Here is an 18,182-nt window from a genome sequence, read left to right as displayed (position 1 = left end):
ACAAAAATGGAAACCACCAGCAGTGTGAGGAGACCTGAAAGTGGCACATGGCAGAGTGTGGCGATAGAGACAGCAGCAATGGGAGGCCGTACAGGGACCCATGACACACTCTGGACCTGGCAGCAGCATGAGGAGGCGGTACAGGGGCCCATGACAGATTACGGGCCTGGCAGCAGCATGAGGAGTCGGTACAGGGGCCCATGGCAGATTACGGGCCTGGCAGCAGCAATGGGAGGCCGTACAGGGACCCATGACACACTCTGGACCTGGCAGCAGCATGGGGAGGCGGTACAGGGGCCCATGACAGATTACGGGCCTGGCAGCAGCATGAGGAGTCGGTACGGGGGCCCATGACACACTCTGGACCTGGCAGCAGCATGAGGAGGCGGTACAGGGGCGCATGACAGATTACGAGCCTGGCAGCAGCAACTTGGACAGGAGGACGTTCAGCTTCTGCACCGTCGGGTGCGTGCTCGCAAACTGTTGTCTCTTGGAAACGGATTCCAAGAAAGACTGCTGACGGAATCCGTGAAGAGGAGTAGCAGGAGAAGGAGCATCTGAACGAGCGGAATATGCCAACAAGCGACAACAGTGGCCCATGACAGATTACGGGCCTGGCAGCAGCATGAGGAGTCGGTACGGGGGCCCATGGCAGATTACGGGCCTGGCAGCAGCTATGGGAGGCCCGTAATCTGCCAGCACCCTATGACAAAAAATGGAACCCACCAGCAGTGTGAGGAGACCTGAAAGTGGCACATGGCAGAGTGTGGCGATGGAGACAGCAGCAATGGGAGGCCGTACAGGGACCCATGAGAGACTCTGGACCTGGCAGCAGCATGAGGAGGCGGTATAGGGGCCCATGGCAGATTAGGGGCCTGGCAGCAGCTATGGGAGGCCCGTAATCTGCCAGCACCCTATGACAAAAAATGGAACACACCAGCAGTGTGAGGAGACCTGAAAGTGGCACATGGCAGAGTGTGGCGATGGAGGCAGCAGCAATGGGAGGCCGTACAGGGACCCATGAGAGACTCTGGACTTGGCAGCAGCATGAGGAGGCGGTATAGGGGCCCATGGCAGATTAGGGGCCTGGCAGCAGCTATGGGAGGCCCGTAATCTGCCAGCACCCTATGACAAAAAATGGAACACACCAGCAGTGTGAGGAGACCTGAAAGTGGCACATGTTTGGGGCATGATTCATGGCGGATTTAGTCAGTTGTGTCAGGAACTGGTGGTTTGAAATCCAGACTAATCCACGCCTGATTCATTTTCACAAACGTCAGTCTCTCCACACTTTGGGTGGACAGTCGTGTCCTCCGCGGAGTTGCAATACCTCCTGCCGCACTAAACACGCGCTCCGATGCCACGCTACTGGCCGGGCATGACAGCCTTTCAAGGGCAAATTCAGCTAGTTGGGGCCAAAGGTCAAGTTTCGTTGCCCAGTAGTCAAGGGGATTGTCTACCTCGGTTGGCAGGGTGCTGTCCAAGTAGGCCTAAGCCTGTTGTTTGAGGTCCTGCTCCAGGTCCACCTGATGCTGCTGCTGCTGCTGCGGCTGGTTAGTAGTTTCCTCACTGCGCTGGTGAAGAAAGCTACTCATCATCGACTGCAGACTGAGGCAGCCGCTGCTGGTGGAGCTGCCACTGCTCCTACCACCCCACCCCTCCCCTGCTGCCATGGCAGCGGAACACGAGCGCACAGGGCCCACAGTGTCTGAGGATGGACGTTGGCGCAGACAGGCAGAGACCAGCTGACTACATAGGTGTTTTTTATAGTACGTTATTTTGGCCTCCCTCTCAGCAGGTGTGAAAAAGGCCACCATTTTTGAACGGTAGCGAGGGTCCAACAAGGTGGACAGCCAAAAGTCATCCCTCTGTCTGATGGTTATTATTCGGCTGTCGCTACGCAAGCAACCGAGCATGCTATGGGCCATTTGTGCCAAGGAATGCGAGGGACTCCCTGCCTCCATCTCCACAGCATACTGCCACGGTGCGTCTAGGTCCTCTGTCTCCTCTTCCTCCTCCTCTACCAGATGCTCCTGCTCCTCCACTCCTGTCCGCTGAGTGGAAAAACCACCCATTTCACTCAATAATTCCTGAGCACCAATGTCCTCCTCTACCTCCTCCTCTTCTTCCAGTCCTGCCCCCACAGGGGCCATGTGGCGTTGAGATCTGTGCGCCACGTCTACCGCACCCTGACCAGCCATTGTTAACAGCATTTGTTCCAGGACGTGCAACAGAGGAATGACGTCGTTCATCCCATAGTCCTGCCGACTCACGAATAGCGTGGCCTCCTCAAAGGGCCTGAGCAAGCGCAGGTGTCACGCATGAGCTGCCAATGGCTGACATCTAAGTTACACAGGGAGTACCTTTATCTGCTTTTAACATCAGGAAATCTGTGATGGCCTTTTGCTGTTCGTAAAGGCGGTCTAACATATGTAGGGTTGAATTCCACCTTGTTGCAACGTCACAGCATGAGGAGTCGGTATAGGGGCCCATGGCAGATTAGGGGCCTGGCAGCAGTTATGGGAGGCCCATAATCTGCCAGCACCCTATGACAAAAAATGGAACACACCAGCAGTGTGAGGAGACCTGAAAGTGGCACATGGCAGAGTGTGGCGATGGAGACAGCAGCAATGGGAGGCCGTACAGGGACCCATGAGAGACTCTGGACCTGGCAGCAGCATGAGGAGGCGGTATATAGGGGCCTACGGCAGATTAGGGGCCTGGCAGCAGCTATAGGAGGCCCGTAATCTGCCAGCACCCTATGTCAAAAAATTCAACACACCAGCAGTGTGTGAGGAGACCTGAAAGTGGCACATGGCAGAGTGTGGCGATGGAGACAGCAGCAATGGGAGGCCGTACAGGGACCCATGACAGACTCTGGACTTGGCAGCAGCATGAGGAGGCGGTATATAGGGGCTTATGGCAGATTAGGGGCCTGGCAGCAGCTATAGGAGGCCCGTAATCTGCCAGCACCCTATGTCAAAAAATTCAACACACCAGCAGTGTGAGGAGACCTGAAAGTGGCACATGGCAGAGTGTGGCGATGGAGACAGCAGCAATGGGAGGCCGTACAGGGACCCATGACAGACTCTGAACTTGGCAGCAGCATGAGGAGGCGTTATATAGGGGCCCATGGCAGATTAGGGGCCTGGCAGCAGCTATGTGAGGCCCGTAATCTGCCTGCACCCTATGTCAAAAAATTTAACACACCAGCAGTGTGAAGAGACCTGAAAGTGGCACATGGCAGCAGAGTGTGGCGATGGAGACAGCAGCAATGGGAGGCCGTACAGGGACCATGACAGACTCTGGACTTGGCAGCAGCATGAGGAGGCGGTATATAGGGGCCCATGGCAGATTAGGGGCCTGGCAGCAGCTATGTGAGGCCCGTTATCTTGCAGCACCCTATGTCAAAAAATTTAACACACCAGCAGTGTGAAGAGACCTGAAAGTGGCACATGGCAGCAGAGTGTGGCGATGGAGACAGCAGCAATGGGAGGCCGTACAGGGACCCATGAGAGACTCTGGACCTGGCAGCAGCAGGAGGAGGCGGTATATAGGGGCCCATGGCAGATTAGGGGCCTGGCAGCAGCTATGTGAGGCCCGTAATCTGCCTGCACCCTATGTCAAAAAATTTAACACACCAGCAGTGTGAAGAGACCTGAAAGTGGCACATGGCAGCAGAGTGTGGCGATGGAGACAGCAGCAATGGGAGGCCGTACAGGGACCCATGACAGACTCTGAACTTGGCAGCAGCATGAGGAGGCGGTATATAGGGGCCCATGGCAGATTAGGGGCCTGGCAGCAGCTATAGGAGGCCCGTAATCTGCCAGCACCCTATGTCAAAAAATTTAACACACCAGCAGTGTGAAGAGACCTGAAAGTGGCACATGGCAGCAGAGTGTGGCGATGGAGACAGCAGCAATGGGAGGCCGTACAGGGACCCATGAGAGACTCTAGACTTGGCAGCAGCATGAGGAGGCGGTATATAGGGGCCCATGGCAGATTAGGGGCCTGGCAGCAGCTATGTGAGGCCCGTAATCTGCCTGCACCCTATGTCAAAAAATTAAACACACCAGCAGTGTGAAGAGACCTGAAAGTGGCACATGGCATGAGAGACTCTGGACCTGGCAGCAGCAGGAGGAGGTGGTATATAGGGGCCCATGGCAGATTAGGGGCCTGGCAGCAGCTATGTGAGGCCCGTAATCTGCCTGCACCCTATGTCAAAAAATTTAACACACCAGCAGTGTGAAGAGACCTGAAAGTGGCACATGGCAGCAGAGTGTGGCGATGGAGACAGCAGCAATGGGAGGCCGTACAGGGACCATGACAGACTCTGGACTTGGCAGCAGCATGAGGAGGCGGTATATAGGGGCCCATGGCAGATTAGGGGCCTGGCAGCAGCTATGTGAGGCCCGTTATCTTGCAGCACCCTATGTCAAAAAATTTAACACACCAGCAGTGTGAAGAGACCTGAAAGTGGCACATGGCAGCAGAGTGTGGCGATGGAGACAGCAGCAATGGGAGGCCGTACAGGGACCCATGAGAGACTCTGGACCTGGCAGCAGCAGGAGGAGGCGGTATATAGGGGCCCATGGCAGATTAGGGGCCTGGCAGCAGCTATGTGAGGCCCGTAATCTGCCTGCACCCTATGTCAAAAAATTTAACACACCAGCAGTGTGAAGAGACCTGAAAGTGGCACATGGCATGAGAGACTCTGGACCTGGCAGCAGCAGGAGGAGGCGGTATAGGGGCCCATGGCTGATTAGGGGCCTGGCAGCAGCTATGTGAGGCCCGTTATCTTGCAGCACCCTATGTCAAAAAATTTAACACACCAGCAGTGTGAAGAGACCTGAAAGTGGCACATGGCAGCAGAGTGTGGCGATGGAGACAGCAGCAATGGGAGGCCGTACAGGGACCATGACAGACTCTGGACTTGGCAGCAGCATGAGGAGGCGGTATATAGGGGCCCATGGCAGATTAGGGGCCTGGCAGCAGCTATGTGAGGCCCGTTATCTTGCAGCACCCTATGTCAAAAAATTTAACACACCAGCAGTGTGAAGAGACCTGAAAGTGGCACATGGCAGCAGAGTGTGGCGATGGAGACAGCAGCAATGGGAGGCCGTACAGGGACCCATGAGAGACTCTAGACTTGGCAGCAGCATGAGGAGGCGGTATATAGGGGCCCATGGCAGATTAGGGGCCTGGCAGCAGCTATGTGAGGCCCGTAATCTGCCTGCACCCTATGTCAAAAAATTAAACACACCAGCAGTGTGAAGAGACCTGAAAGTGGCACATGGCATGAGAGACTCTGGACCTGGCAGCAGCAGGAGGAGGTGGTATATAGGGGCCCATGGCAGATTAGGGGCCTGGCAGCAGCTATGTGAGGCCCGTAATCTGCCTGCACCCTATGTCAAAAAATTTAACACACCAGCAGTGTGAAGAGACCTGAAAGTGGCACATGGCAGCAGAGTGTGGCGATGGAGACAGCAGCAATGGGAGGCCGTACAGGGACCATGACAGACTCTGGACTTGGCAGCAGCATGAGGAGGCGGTATATAGGGGCCCATGGCAGATTAGGGGCCTGGCAGCAGCTATGTGAGGCCCGTTATCTTGCAGCACCCTATGTCAAAAAATTTAACACACCAGCAGTGTGAAGAGACCTGAAAGTGGCACATGGCAGCAGAGTGTGGCGATGGAGACAGCAGCAATGGGAGGCCGTACAGGGACCCATGAGAGACTCTGGACCTGGCAGCAGCAGGAGGAGGTGGTATATAGGGGCCCATGGCAGATTAGGGGCCTGGCAGCAGCTATGTGAGGCCCGTAATCTGCCTGCACCCTATGTCAAAAAATTTAACACACCAGCAGTGTGAAGAGACCTGAAAGTGGCACATGGCAGCAGAGTGTGGCGATGGAGACAGCAGCAATGGGAGGCCGTACAGGGACCCATGAGAGACTCTGGACCTGGCAGCAGCAGGAGGAGGCGGTATATAGGGGCCCATGGCAGATTAGGGGCCTGGCAGCAGCTATGTGAGGCCCGTAATCTGCCTGCACCCTATGTCAAAAAATTTAACACACCAGCAGTGTGAAGAGACCTGAAAGTGGCACATGGCAGCAGAGTGTGGCGATGGAGACAGCAGCAATGGGAGGCCGTACAGGGACCCATGAGAGACTCTGGACCTGGCAGCAGCAGGAGGAGGCGGTATATAGGGGCCCATGGCAGATTAGGGGCCTGGCAGCAGCTATGTGAGGCCCGTAATCTGCCTGCACCCTATGTCAAAAAATTTAACACACCAGCAGTGTGAAGAGACCTGAAAGTGGCACATGGCAGCAGAGTGTGGCGATGGAGACAGCAGCAATGGGAGGCCGTACAGGGACCATGACAGACTCTGGACTTGGCAGCAGCATGAGGAGGCGGTATATAGGGGCCCATGGCAGATTAGGGGCCTGGCAGCAGCTATGTGAGGCCCGTTATCTTGCAGCACCCTATGTCAAAAAATTTTACACACCAGCAGTGTGAAGAGACCTGAAAGTGGCACATGGCAGCAGAGTGTGGCGATGGAGACAGCAGCAATGGGAGGCCGTACAGGGACCCATGAGAGACTCTGGACCTGGCAGCAGCAGGAGGAGGTGGTATATAGGGGCCCATGGCAGATTAGGGGCCTGGCAGCAGCTATGTGAGGCCCGTAATCTGCCTGCACCCTATGTCAAAAAATTTAACACACCAGCAGTGTGAAGAGACCTGAAAGTGGCACATGGCAGCAGAGTGTGGCGATGGAGACAGCAGCAATGGGAGGCCGTACAGGGACCCATGAGAGACTCTGGACCTGGCAGCAGCAGGAGGAGGTGGTATATAGGGGCCCATGGCAGATTAGGGGCCTGGCAGCAGCTATGTGAGGCCCGTAATCTGCCTGCACCCTATGTCAAAAAATTTAACACACCAGCAGTGTGAAGAGACCTGAAAGTGGCACATGGCAGCAGAGTGTGGCGATGGAGACAGCAGCAATGGGAGGCCGTACAGGGACCATGACAGACTCTGGACTTGGCAGCAGCATGAGGAGGCGGTATATAGGGGCCCATGGCAGATTAGGGGCCTGGCAGCAGCTATGTGAGGCCCGTTATCTTGCAGCACCCTATGTCAAAAAATTTAACACACCAGCAGTGTGAAGAGACCTGAAAGTGGCACATGGCAGCAGAGTGTGGCGATGGAGACAGCAGCAATGGGAGGCCGTACAGGGACCCATGAGAGACTCTAGACTTGGCAGCAGCATGAGGAGGCGGTATATAGGGGCCCATGGCAGATTAGGGGCCTGGCAGCAGCTATGTGAGGCCCGTAATCTGCCTGCACCCTATGTCAAAAAATTTAACACACCAGCAGTGTGAAGAGACCTGAAAGTGGCACATGGCAGCAGAGTGTGGCGATGGAGACAGCAGCAATGGGAGGCCGTACAGGGACCCATGAGAGACTCTGGACCTGGCAGCAGCAGGAGGAGGCGGTATATAGGGGCCTATGGCAGATTAGGGGCCTGGCAGCAGCTATAGGAGGCCCGTAATCTGCCAGCACCCTATGTCAAAAAATTCAACACACCAGCAGTGTGAGGAGACCTGAAAGTGGCACATGTTTGAGGCATGATTCATGGCGGATTTAGTCAGTTGTGTCAGGAACTGGTGGTTTGAAATCCAGACTAATCCACGCCTGATTCATTTTCACAAACGTGAGTCTCTCCACACTTTGGGTGGACAGTCGTGTCCTCCGCGGAGTTACAATACCTCCTGCCGCACTAAACACGCGCTCCGATGCCACGCTACTGGCCGGGCATGACAGCCTTTCAAGGGCAAATTCAGCTAGTTGGGGCCAAAGGTCAAGTTTCGTTGCCCAGTAGTCAAGGGGATTGTCTACCTCGGTTGGCAGGGTGCTGTCCAAGTAGGCCCAAGCCTGTTGTTTGAGCTCCTGCTCCAGGTCCACCTGATGCTGCTGCTGCTGCTGCGGCTGGTTAGTAGTTTCCTCACTGCGCTGGTGAAGAAAGCTACTCATCATCGACTGCAGACTGAGGCAGCCGCTGCTGGTGGAGCTGCCACTGCTCCTACCACCCCACCCCTCCCCTGCTGCCATGCCAGCGGAACGCGAGCGCACAGGGCCCACAGTGTCTGAGGATGGACGTTGGCGCACAAAGGCAGAGACCAACTGACTACATAGGTGGTTTTTATAGTACGTAATTTTGGCCTCCCTCTCAGCAGGTGTGAAAAAGGCCACCATTTTGGACCGGTAGCGAGGGTCCAACAAGGTGGACAGCCAAAAGTCATCCCTCTGTCTGATGGTTATTATTCGGCTGTCGCTACGCAAGCAACCGAGCATGCTATGGGCCATTTGTGCCAAGGAATGCGAGGGACTCCCTGCCTCCATCTCCACAGCATACTGCCACGGTGCGTCTGGGTCCTCTGTCTCCTCCTCCTCCTCCTCTACCAGATGCTCCTGCTCCTCCACTCCTGTCCGCTGAGTGGAAAAACCACCCATTTCACTCAATAATTCCTGAGCACAAATGTCCTCCTCTACCTCCTCCTCTTCTTCCTGTCCTGCCCCCACAGGGGTCATGTGGCGTTGAGATCTGTGCGCCACGTCTACCGCACCCTGACCAGCCATTGTTAACAGCATTTGTTCCAGGACGTGCAACAGAGGAATGACGTCGTTCATCCCATAGTCCTGCCGACTCACGAATAGCGTGGCCTCCTCAAAGGGCCTGAGCAAGCGGCAGGTGTCACGCATGAGCTGCCAATGGCTGACATCTAAGTTACACAGGGGAGTACCTTTATCCGCTTGTAACATCAGGAAATCGGTGATGGCCTTTCGCTGCTCGTAAAGGCGGTCTAACATGTGTAGGGTTGAATTCCACCTTGTTGCAACGTCGCAGATCAGGCGATGCTGTGGAATTCCGTTCTGCCGCTGCAGCTCAATGAGGGTGTTCTTTGCGGTGTAGGAATGGCTGAAATGCATGCACAGTTTACGTGACATTTTAAGGATGTCTTGCAGTGGGATGGTGGATTTTAGGAACCGCTTGACAACCAGATTGAACACGTGAGCCATGCATGGCGCATGGCACAACCTTCCTTGACGCAGAGCAGACACCATGTTCTTTCCGTTGTCAGTCAACATGGTTCCGATTTTTAGTTTGCGCGGAGACAGCCATCTGTCGATTTCTCTGTTCATTACACTCAGCAGTTCCTCCCCTGTGTGACTACGTTCGCCAAGGCATACCAGGTGCAGCACAGCGTGACACCGTTGCGCCCTGCACATGTGATATGCCGGTCGGGTAATGGGACTTGGCACGGGGGTGGCGGCTGAGGACACGGCGGAAAAAGAGGTGGTAGAGGCGGACATGCTTGCTGGACCAAGGACGTGCAAACGTGGAGGCAAAAGCGTCGTGACCTGTCCAAGTTGCTGGTGCGGCTGTGCCGGCACCACGTTCACCCAGTGGGCCGTAAATGACATGTACTGTCCCTGACCGTAGTTACAGCTCCACACGTCGGCGCTGCCGTGCACTTTGGCAGAGACCGACATGCTCAAAGACTGGCCCACCATCTCTTCTACATGTGAATGCAGGGCTGGCACTGCCTTTTGGGCAAAGAAATGACGGCTTGGCACTCTCCACCGCGGCGCGGCACAAGCCATCATTTCTCGGAAAGGTGCTGAGTCCACCAGTTGGAAAGGGAGGGACTGCAGCACCAGCAACTTGGACAGGAGGACGTTCAGCTTTTGCACCGTCGGGTGCGTGCTCGCAAACTGTTGTCTCTTGGATACGGATTCCAAGAAAGACTGTTGACGGAATCCGAGAAGAGGAGTAGCAGGAGAAGGAGCATCTGAACGAGCGGAAGATGCCAATGAGCGACAACTCCCCTCAGCAGAGGTGTTGGAGCCTTGACTGGCTGATAGAGGGCGATTGACGACGTCGGGTGACGGAGCAAGTAACGGAGCGGGTGATGGAGCGGGGGCTGGGGCAGGCAGAACCGCCGTATGTTTATCACGGTTTTCCCAGGCCACCGAATGGTGACGCTGCATATGCTGACGCAACGCTGTAGTCCCAACATGGGCCCCCTGGCCACGCTTGCATTTCTGGCCACATAGTCGACATACGGCTACGTTTACTTCCTCGGGCGGCTTGAGGAAAAATTGCCACACCACCGAGTAGGAAACTTTGCCCCCGCTACTCTTCACTGGCTGACTGCTACTTCCTCCGTGCGCACCGGCACCACTACTGGCCGTGGTGGTAGGCTGCAGTGGAGCTGGTGCTCTACTCCGTGGACGTTTGGCTCCACTGACACTGATGCGACCCTGCTGCTGTCTCCTGGGCAACCCACCGACTGTTTTGCTCGCTGCCAAGCTGCCACCCTCTTCTCCTGATGATGCGGAAGAAATTGCCTGATGACGACGAGGCTGCCAAGTGCGATCAACCTCCTCATCATCAAGTAGGGTCTCCGCCTCACTACTAGCCCCCTCGGCTGCGTCTGGGTCAGGAGACAGACCTGTCTCTAGACCGGCTACCGAGCCACTCTCCTCGCCAGTACTTGTTCGCTTGGCTGCTGAAAAGGCCGATGTCTCCCCCCGTTCCTGACCGCCCTCTGTTAGCTCTTCCTCACTGTACAGTGGGGCTGAGCCCACAGCATGCGATACTTCGCTTGGTGAGGGAACAGCAAAGGACAGGGGCAGGTAGAGGACACGTGATTTCAGTGGGCTTGGTCCCGGGCCATGCCAACTAACGGTTGTGTCTGACGTACCCACCGACCGTTGGCTGTAGGTGTCAGAGGTGACCTGGAAGAGGAAGACGACCGAGCCAACCAATCAATGACGGCAGGGTTGTCGGTGGAGACACGACCGCTGGATGACACCGGGAGCACTGGCCTCTGGCTGCGAATACTGCTGCCTCGACCCCTTCCTCTGCTGCCACGTCTGCTCGCTCCTAAAACATTGCCTCCTCTGCCACTCCTCTGCATGTTGTCTGACATACTATTTAATTCAACGATTAGGTGTCCCTGAGTAACAATTCTCTGGCACTCAGTAACAATTCTGTCTGTCCCTGAGTATGAATTCTGTGGCCCTGAGTAACAATTGTGTGTCTGTGCAAGTAACAATTCTGTGTCTGTGCAAGTAACAATTTTGTGTCTGTGAGAGTAACAATTCTCTGGCACTCAGTAACAATTCTGTCTGTCCCTGAGTAACAATTCTCTGGCACTCAGTAACAATTCTGTCTGTCCCTGAGTAACAATTCTGTCTGTCCCTGAGTATGAATTCTGTGGCCCTGAGTAAGAATTCTCTGGCACTCAGTAACAATTCTGTCTGTCCCTGAGTATGAATTCTGTGGCCCTGAGTAACAATTGTGTGTCTGTGCAAGTAACAATTCTGTGTCTGTGCAAGTAACAATTTTGTGTCTGTGAGAGTAACAATTCTCTGGCACTCAGTAACAATTCTGTCTGTCCCTGAGTAACAATTCTCTGGCACTCAGTAACAATTCTGTCTGTCCCTGAGTATGAATTCTGTGGCCCTGAGTAACAATTCTGTCTCTGTGCGAGTAACAATTCTGTGTCTGTGCAAGTAACAATTTTGTGTCTGTGAGAGTAACAATTCTCTGGCACTCAGTAACAATTCTGTCTGTCCCCTGAGTAACAATTCTCTGGCACTCAGTAACAATTCTGTCTGTCCCTGAGTAACAATTCTCTGGCACTCAGTAACAATTCTGTCTGTCCCTGAGTAACAATTCTCTGGCACTCAGTAACAATTGTGTGTCTGTGCAAGTAACAATTCTGTGTCTGTGCAAGTAACAATTTTGTGTCTGTGAGAGTAACAATTCTCTGGCACTCAGTAACAATTCTGTCTGTCCCTGAGTAACAATTCTCTGGCACTCAGTAACAATTCTGTCTGTCCCTGAGTATGAATTCTGTGGCCCTGAGTAACAATTCTGTCTCTGTGCGAGTAACAATTCTGTGTCTGTGCAAGTAACAATTTTGTGTCTGTGAGAGTAACAATTCTCTGGCACTCAGTAACAATTCTGTCTGTCCCTGAGTAACAATTCTCTGGCACTCAGTAACAATTCTGTCTGTCCCTGAGTAACAATTCTCTGGCACTCAGTAACAATTCTGTCTGTCCCTGAGTAACAATTCTCTGGCACTCAGTAACAATTGTGTGTCTGTGCAAGTAACAATTCTGTGTCTGTGCAAGTAACAATTTTGTGTCTGTGAGAGTAACAATTCTCTGGCACTCAGTAACAATTCTGTCTGTCCCTGAGTAACAATTCTCTGGCACTCAGTAACAATTCTGTCTGTCCCTGAGTATGAATTCTGTGGCCCTGAGTAACAATTCTGTCTCTGTGCGAGTAACAATTCTGTGTCTGTGCAAGTAACAATTTTGTGTCTGTGAGAGTAACAATTCTCTGGCACTCAGTAACAATTCTGTCTGTCCCTGAGTAACAATTCTATGGCACTCAGTAACAATTCTGTCTTCCCTGAGTAACAATTCTCTGGCACTCAGTAACAATTCTGTCTGTCCCTGAGTATGAATTCTGTGGCCCTGAGTAACAATTCTGTCTCTGTGCGAGTAACAATTCTGTGTCTGTGCAAGTAACAATTTTGTGTCTGTGAGAGTAACAATTCTCTGGCACTCAGTAACAATTCTGTCTGTCCCTGAGTAACAATTCTCTGGCACTCAGTAACAATTCTGTCTGTCCCTGAGTAACAATTCTCTGGCACTCAGTAACAATTGTGTGTCTGTGCAAGTAACAATTCTGTGTCTGTGCAAGTAACAATTTGTGTCTGTGAGAGTAACAATTCTCTGGCACTCAGTAACAATTCTGTCTGTCCCTGAGTAACAATTCTCTGGCACTCAGTAACAATTCTGTCTGTCCCTGAGTATGAATTCTGTGGCCCTGAGTAACAATTCTGTCTCTGTGCGAGTAACAATTCTGTGTCTGTGCAAGTAACAATTTTGTGTCTGTGAGAGTAACAATTCTCTGGCACTCAGTAACAATTCTGTCTGTCCCTGAGTAACAATTCTCTGGCACTCAGTAACAATTCTGTCTGTCCCTGAGTAACAATTCTCTGGCACTCAGTAACAATTCTGTCTGTCCCTGAGTAACAATTCTCTGGCACTCAGTAACAATTGTGTGTCTGTGCAAGTAACAATTCTGTGTCTGTGCAAGTAACAATTTTGTGTCTGTGAGAGTAACAATTCTCTGGCACTCAGTAACAATTCTGTCTGTCCCTGAGTAACAATTCTCTGGCACTCAGTAACAATTCTGTCTGTCCCTGAGTATGAATTCTGTGGCCCTGAGTAACAATTCTGTCTCTGTGCGAGTAACAATTCTGTGTCTGTGCAAGTAACAATTTTGTGTCTGTGAGAGTAACAATTCTCTGGCACTCAGTAACAATTCTGTCTGTCCCTGAGTAACAATTCTATGGCACTCAGTAACAATTCTGTCTTCCCTGAGTAACAATTCTCTGGCACTCAGTAACAATTCTGTCTGTCCCTGAGTATGAATTCTGTGGCCCTGAGTAACAATTCTGTCTCTGTGCGAGTAACAATTCTGTGTCTGTGCAAGTAACAATTTTGTGTCTGTGAGAGTAACAATTCTCTGGCACTCAGTAACAATTCTGTCTGTCCCTGAGTAACAATTCTCTGGCACTCAGTAACAATTCTGTCTGTCCCTGAGTATGAATTCTGTGGCCCCTGAGTAACAATTGTGTGTCTGTGCAAGTAACAATTCTGTGTCTGTGCAAGTAACAATTTTGTGTCTGTGAGAGTAACAATTCTCTGGCACTCAGTAACAATTCTGTCTGTCCCTGAGTAACAATTCTCTGGCACTCAGTAACAATTCTGTCTGTCCCTGAGTAACAATTCTGTCTGTCCCTGAGTATGAATTCTGTGGCCCTGAGTAAGAATTCTCTGGCACTCAGTAACAATTCTGTCTGTCCCTGAGTATGAATTCTGTGGCCCTGAGTAACAATTGTGTGTCTGTGCAAGTAACAATTCTGTGTCTGTGCAAGTAACAATTTTGTGTCTGTGAGAGTAACAATTCTCTGGCACTCAGTAACAATTCTGTCTGTCCCTGAGTAACAATTCTCTGGCACTCAGTAACAATTCTGTCTGTCCCTGAGTAACAATTCTCTGGCACTCAGTAACAATTCTGTCTGTCCCTGAGTAACAATTCTGTCTGTCCCTGAGAATGAATTCTGTGGCCCTGAGTAAGAATTCTCTGGCACTCAGTAACAATTCTGTCTGTCCCTGAGTAACAATTCTCTGGCACTCAGTAACAATTCTGTCTGTCCCTGAGTAAAAATTCTGTGGCCCTAATAACGTTTCTGTGGCCCTAAGTAACAATTCTCTGGCACTGAGTAACAATTCTGTCTGTCCCTGAGTATGAATTCTGTGGCCCTAACTAGCGTTTCTTTGTCCCTAAATAACGATTCTGTGGCCCTCATTAACAAGTCTGTGTCCCTGAGTAATGGTTCTCTGTCCCTAAGTAACTTCTCTCTGTCCCCAATTCTCGTTTCTGTGGCCCTAACTCTGTCCCTGTCCCTAGTACAGAGCGGTCTGCCTCTGTTCAATGACTGCAGGCAAATGAAGATTTCCAAAATGGCCGCTATATATACCTCGACCATTACACAGTGCTGGCTGGCTGGCTGCTGATTGGCTGATGCGATCACATGTCGTTGAGGAATGCATTATGGGGCAGCGCGCCTTGTCTGCGCGCCTTCCCCGACATCCCCGCTCCGTCGCCGCACATGTCAGCCGCCATTTTCGGAAAAATTTCGATTCGCGCGTCCGAATTAGGCTGTTTTTCGGATTCGGCACGAATCGAAATTTTTCCGAAATTCGACTCGAATTCCACTTCGGATACTTCGATTCGCTCATCTCTATTGGCTACTATAAGTTGGTGTGACAGGAGCCTATGGAGAATTGAGATTTTTATGCCTATGCATGTTGCCGGAAAAGAGAAAAGGCAGCAAGATTCACGACTAAATTGCCAGTGAGACTAAGCCACCGTTCTGTCATGAGCAACAGACAGGTGAGAAGCCAAAGCATGGAGCATACGCTAGCCCGATTCATGAGAAAAGCAACAGCTCACAGACAGGAGGACTCTCCTTAAACCTACAACAGATGCCGAAACCCGGGATCGAACCAGGGACCTTTAGATCTTCAATCTAACGCTCTCCCAACTGAGCTATTTCGGCACATTCTAATGGAGCAAGCCAGCAGGTGTGTGGCGGCAAGGCGAAGGGGTCCCAGAGACCTTAAAGGAGATCTAAAGTCCCAGCCTACACTTTTATTTTCAAACATCAGCATGGTAATGGCAATAGGAACAATAGGAGCAATAGTTCCCCTTGACAAACCAATGTAAGCTTGCCTCAGTAACCTCCTTTTATGTTGTGATTGCTGTTTCTCTGCTGGCCATCTATTTCCACAATTTCCTGGATTTCCGGCATGGTGTTCAGCTTCTTCTCTGCTCTTTACTTTCATTTTCTAAGGACTGCAGCTCCCATGGTACCTTGCTGCCTGCAAGCTGTGATTCCTGTACTGACTCTGCCTCCTGAAACTCCTCCTCTCAGCAAATCTGTACGTTGGAATTCAGACTCTGTGAAATGTGTGACACAGCAAAGTCTACTCACAGGGCACTGTGAATACATTTCACTGAAATCAAAAAAGAAAATGTTGGTGGATCTTCACAAAGTCAGTTTACAATATTCAAGATTGTTCAAATTCATGCGAGTAGGCTAGAAATCAATGAAATGCAACGTGGGAAGCAATATATGGCTTTACATTTTTAAAGCTAGATAGAGGTTTTGAGGAGTCCAAATACACTGCTCTAAAGAAGCCTTAAACCAGCCGTAGTACTACCAAAGGACCAGAGTGAAGGAAAATGCTCCAAGTGTTCTCTTTTCGAAAGGAACCTTATCTAGCTGCTAACCCTCTTGCTTTTCATCTGACGTAGCCATTTTGAGCCACTTTCCCTGAAAAAGTCATACAGTTTGTAATCTTTCTTCGCTTTAAAGCTTTGCTTTTCATCTGACGTAGCCATTTTCACCCAATTTTCCTGATAAAAGGAATACAATCATACATCTTTCTTCAAACTAAAGTGAAAGGCAAAATCCAAATGACTTGCGTGTATACTGTGTCTTTTGGGACCCTGCAAGAGAAGTGACTCCGCAAGGAAATTGGTTGAATAAGTGATATTGCCTTTTCTAGGAAGGAGTGGTTATGCTTCTCATTTTGTGTGTATGGAAGAAGAAGTGGCCTGCAACCTGAGGAAGCTGAGAATCTTCAGCTGCGCAATTGTAGCTTTTGTCATGGAAGTCATTTCGGACCGCGAAGATACTTTTTCTGACCTGCTTCTGGTTTTCTAGTCTGATGCATCAGCACGAGGAAGAAAATGTATTGGATTTTATTCATCCCATGGTTCAAAAAAGTTCTATTTACTTGCATCAAGTTGTCAAAGACTAGTTTTGGCGGCGCCGTGACTTTTAGTATCTTTCAAAGCCGGCTAAGTCTTGTTCACCCCGGAATGCATTTGATAAGTTGATTTGCTCGGCTGCGCGCTGCCATTCCTTTCGGACACATTGCATTTCCTCTGTGAAGCAGACTCTTCCACTTGGTTTGATTGGCATAACGCAGGTGAGGGCTGCAACAATGCAACATGCCAGCCTTTTTTTCCCCCAAGGCTTTCCAGCGCTATGTGGTGGTGTAACCTGGTCCTATTGAGAAGAATAGATTTTGGACATGTCCTTGCACGTTGGCTGAGAAAACCATATACTGCGGGAAATTGTACAATTGCTTTTCTGCTGCGCCCGAGACCCTAATATGCACTGAACCAGTTTCTAAACCTTGGTCTTGGTCTGCCCAGTCTTGCCGGGAAGCGTTACACCAAAAGAAACGGAGGCAGTTGCCGAAACCCGGGATTGAACCAGGGACCTTTAGATCTTCAGTCTAATGCTCTCCCAACTGAGCTATTTCAGCTTAAGACATGTGCTTTCCTCAGCAATTGTTGGCTACTATAAGTTGGTGTGACAGGAGCCTATGGAGAATTGAGATTTTTATGCCTATGCATGTTGCCGGAAAAGAGAAAAGGCAGCAAGATTCACGACTAAATTGCCAGGGAGACTAAGCCACCGTTCTGTCATGAGCAACAGACAGGTGAGAAGCCAAAGCATGGAGCATACGCTAGCCCGATTCATGAGAAAAGCAACAGCTCACAGACAGGAGGACTCTCCTTAAACCTACAACAGATGCCGAAACCCGGGATCGAACCAGGGACCTTTAGATCTTCAGTCTAACGCTCTCCCAACTGAGCTATTTCGGCACATTCTAAAGGAGCAAGCCAGCAGGTGTGTGGCGGCAAGGCGAAGGGGTCCCAGAGACATTAAAGGAGATCTAAAGTCCCAGCCTACACTTTTATTTTCAAACATCAGCATGGTAATGGCAATAGGAACAATAGGAGCAATAGTTCCCCTTGACAAACCAATGTAAGCTTGCCTCAGTAACCTCCTTTTATGTTGTGATTGCTGTTTCTCTGCTGGCCATCTATTTCCACAATTTCCTGGATTTCCGGCATGGTGTTCAGCTTCTTCTCTGCTCTTTACTTTCATTTTCTAAGGACTGCAGCTCCCATGGTACCTTGCTGCCTGCAAGCTGTGATTCCTGTACTGACTCTGCCTCCTGAAACTCCTCCTCTCAGCAAATCTGTACGTTGGAAATCAGACTCTGTGAAATGTGTGACACAGCAAAGTCTACTCACAGGGCACTGTGAATACATTTCACTGAAATCAAAAAAGAAAATGTTGGTGGATCTTCACAAAGTCAGTTTACAATATTCAAGATTGTTCAAATTCATGCGAGTAGGCTAGAAATCAATGAAGTGCAACGTGGGAAGCAATATATGGCTTTACATTTTTAAAGCTAGATAGAGGTTTTGAGGAGTCCAAATACACTGCTCTAAAGAAGCCTTAAACCAGCCGTAGTACTACCAAAGGACCAGAGTGAAGGAAAATGCTCCAAGTGTTCTCTTTTCGAAAGGAACCTTATCTAGCTGCTAACCCTCTTGCTTTTCATCTGACGTAGCCATTTTGAGCCACTTTCCCTGAAAAAGTCATACAGTTTGTAATCTTTCTTCGCTTTAAAGCTTTGCTTTTCATCTGACGTAGCCATT

At 50.9% G+C, this 18,182-nt stretch overlaps 2 non-coding genes across 2 annotated transcripts; both read right to left on the bottom strand.

Annotated features, from left to right (window-relative positions):
• Positions 1 to 15,140: 15,140 nt before the first annotated feature.
• Positions 15,141 to 15,213, bottom strand: TRNAF-GAA (transfer RNA phenylalanine (anticodon GAA)). The gene has a single exon. It is a non-coding gene; the product is annotated as a tRNA-Phe (tRNA).
• A 2,050-nt stretch (positions 15,214 to 17,263) lies between these two features.
• On the bottom strand, positions 17,264 to 17,336 carry TRNAF-GAA (transfer RNA phenylalanine (anticodon GAA)). The gene has a single exon. It is a non-coding gene; the product is annotated as a tRNA-Phe (tRNA).
• Between the last annotated feature and the right edge of the window lie 846 nt (positions 17,337 to 18,182).

The sequence above is a fragment of the Staurois parvus genome, unplaced genomic scaffold, assembly GCF_062004578.1.
Source record: "Staurois parvus isolate SC_StPar_1 unplaced genomic scaffold, SC_StPar_1.0 ptg000126l, whole genome shotgun sequence".
NCBI lineage: Eukaryota > Metazoa > Chordata > Amphibia > Anura > Ranidae > Staurois > Staurois parvus.
Note: the sequence above shows the minus strand (reverse complement) of the source record. Positions and strands in the feature narration are given on the sequence as shown.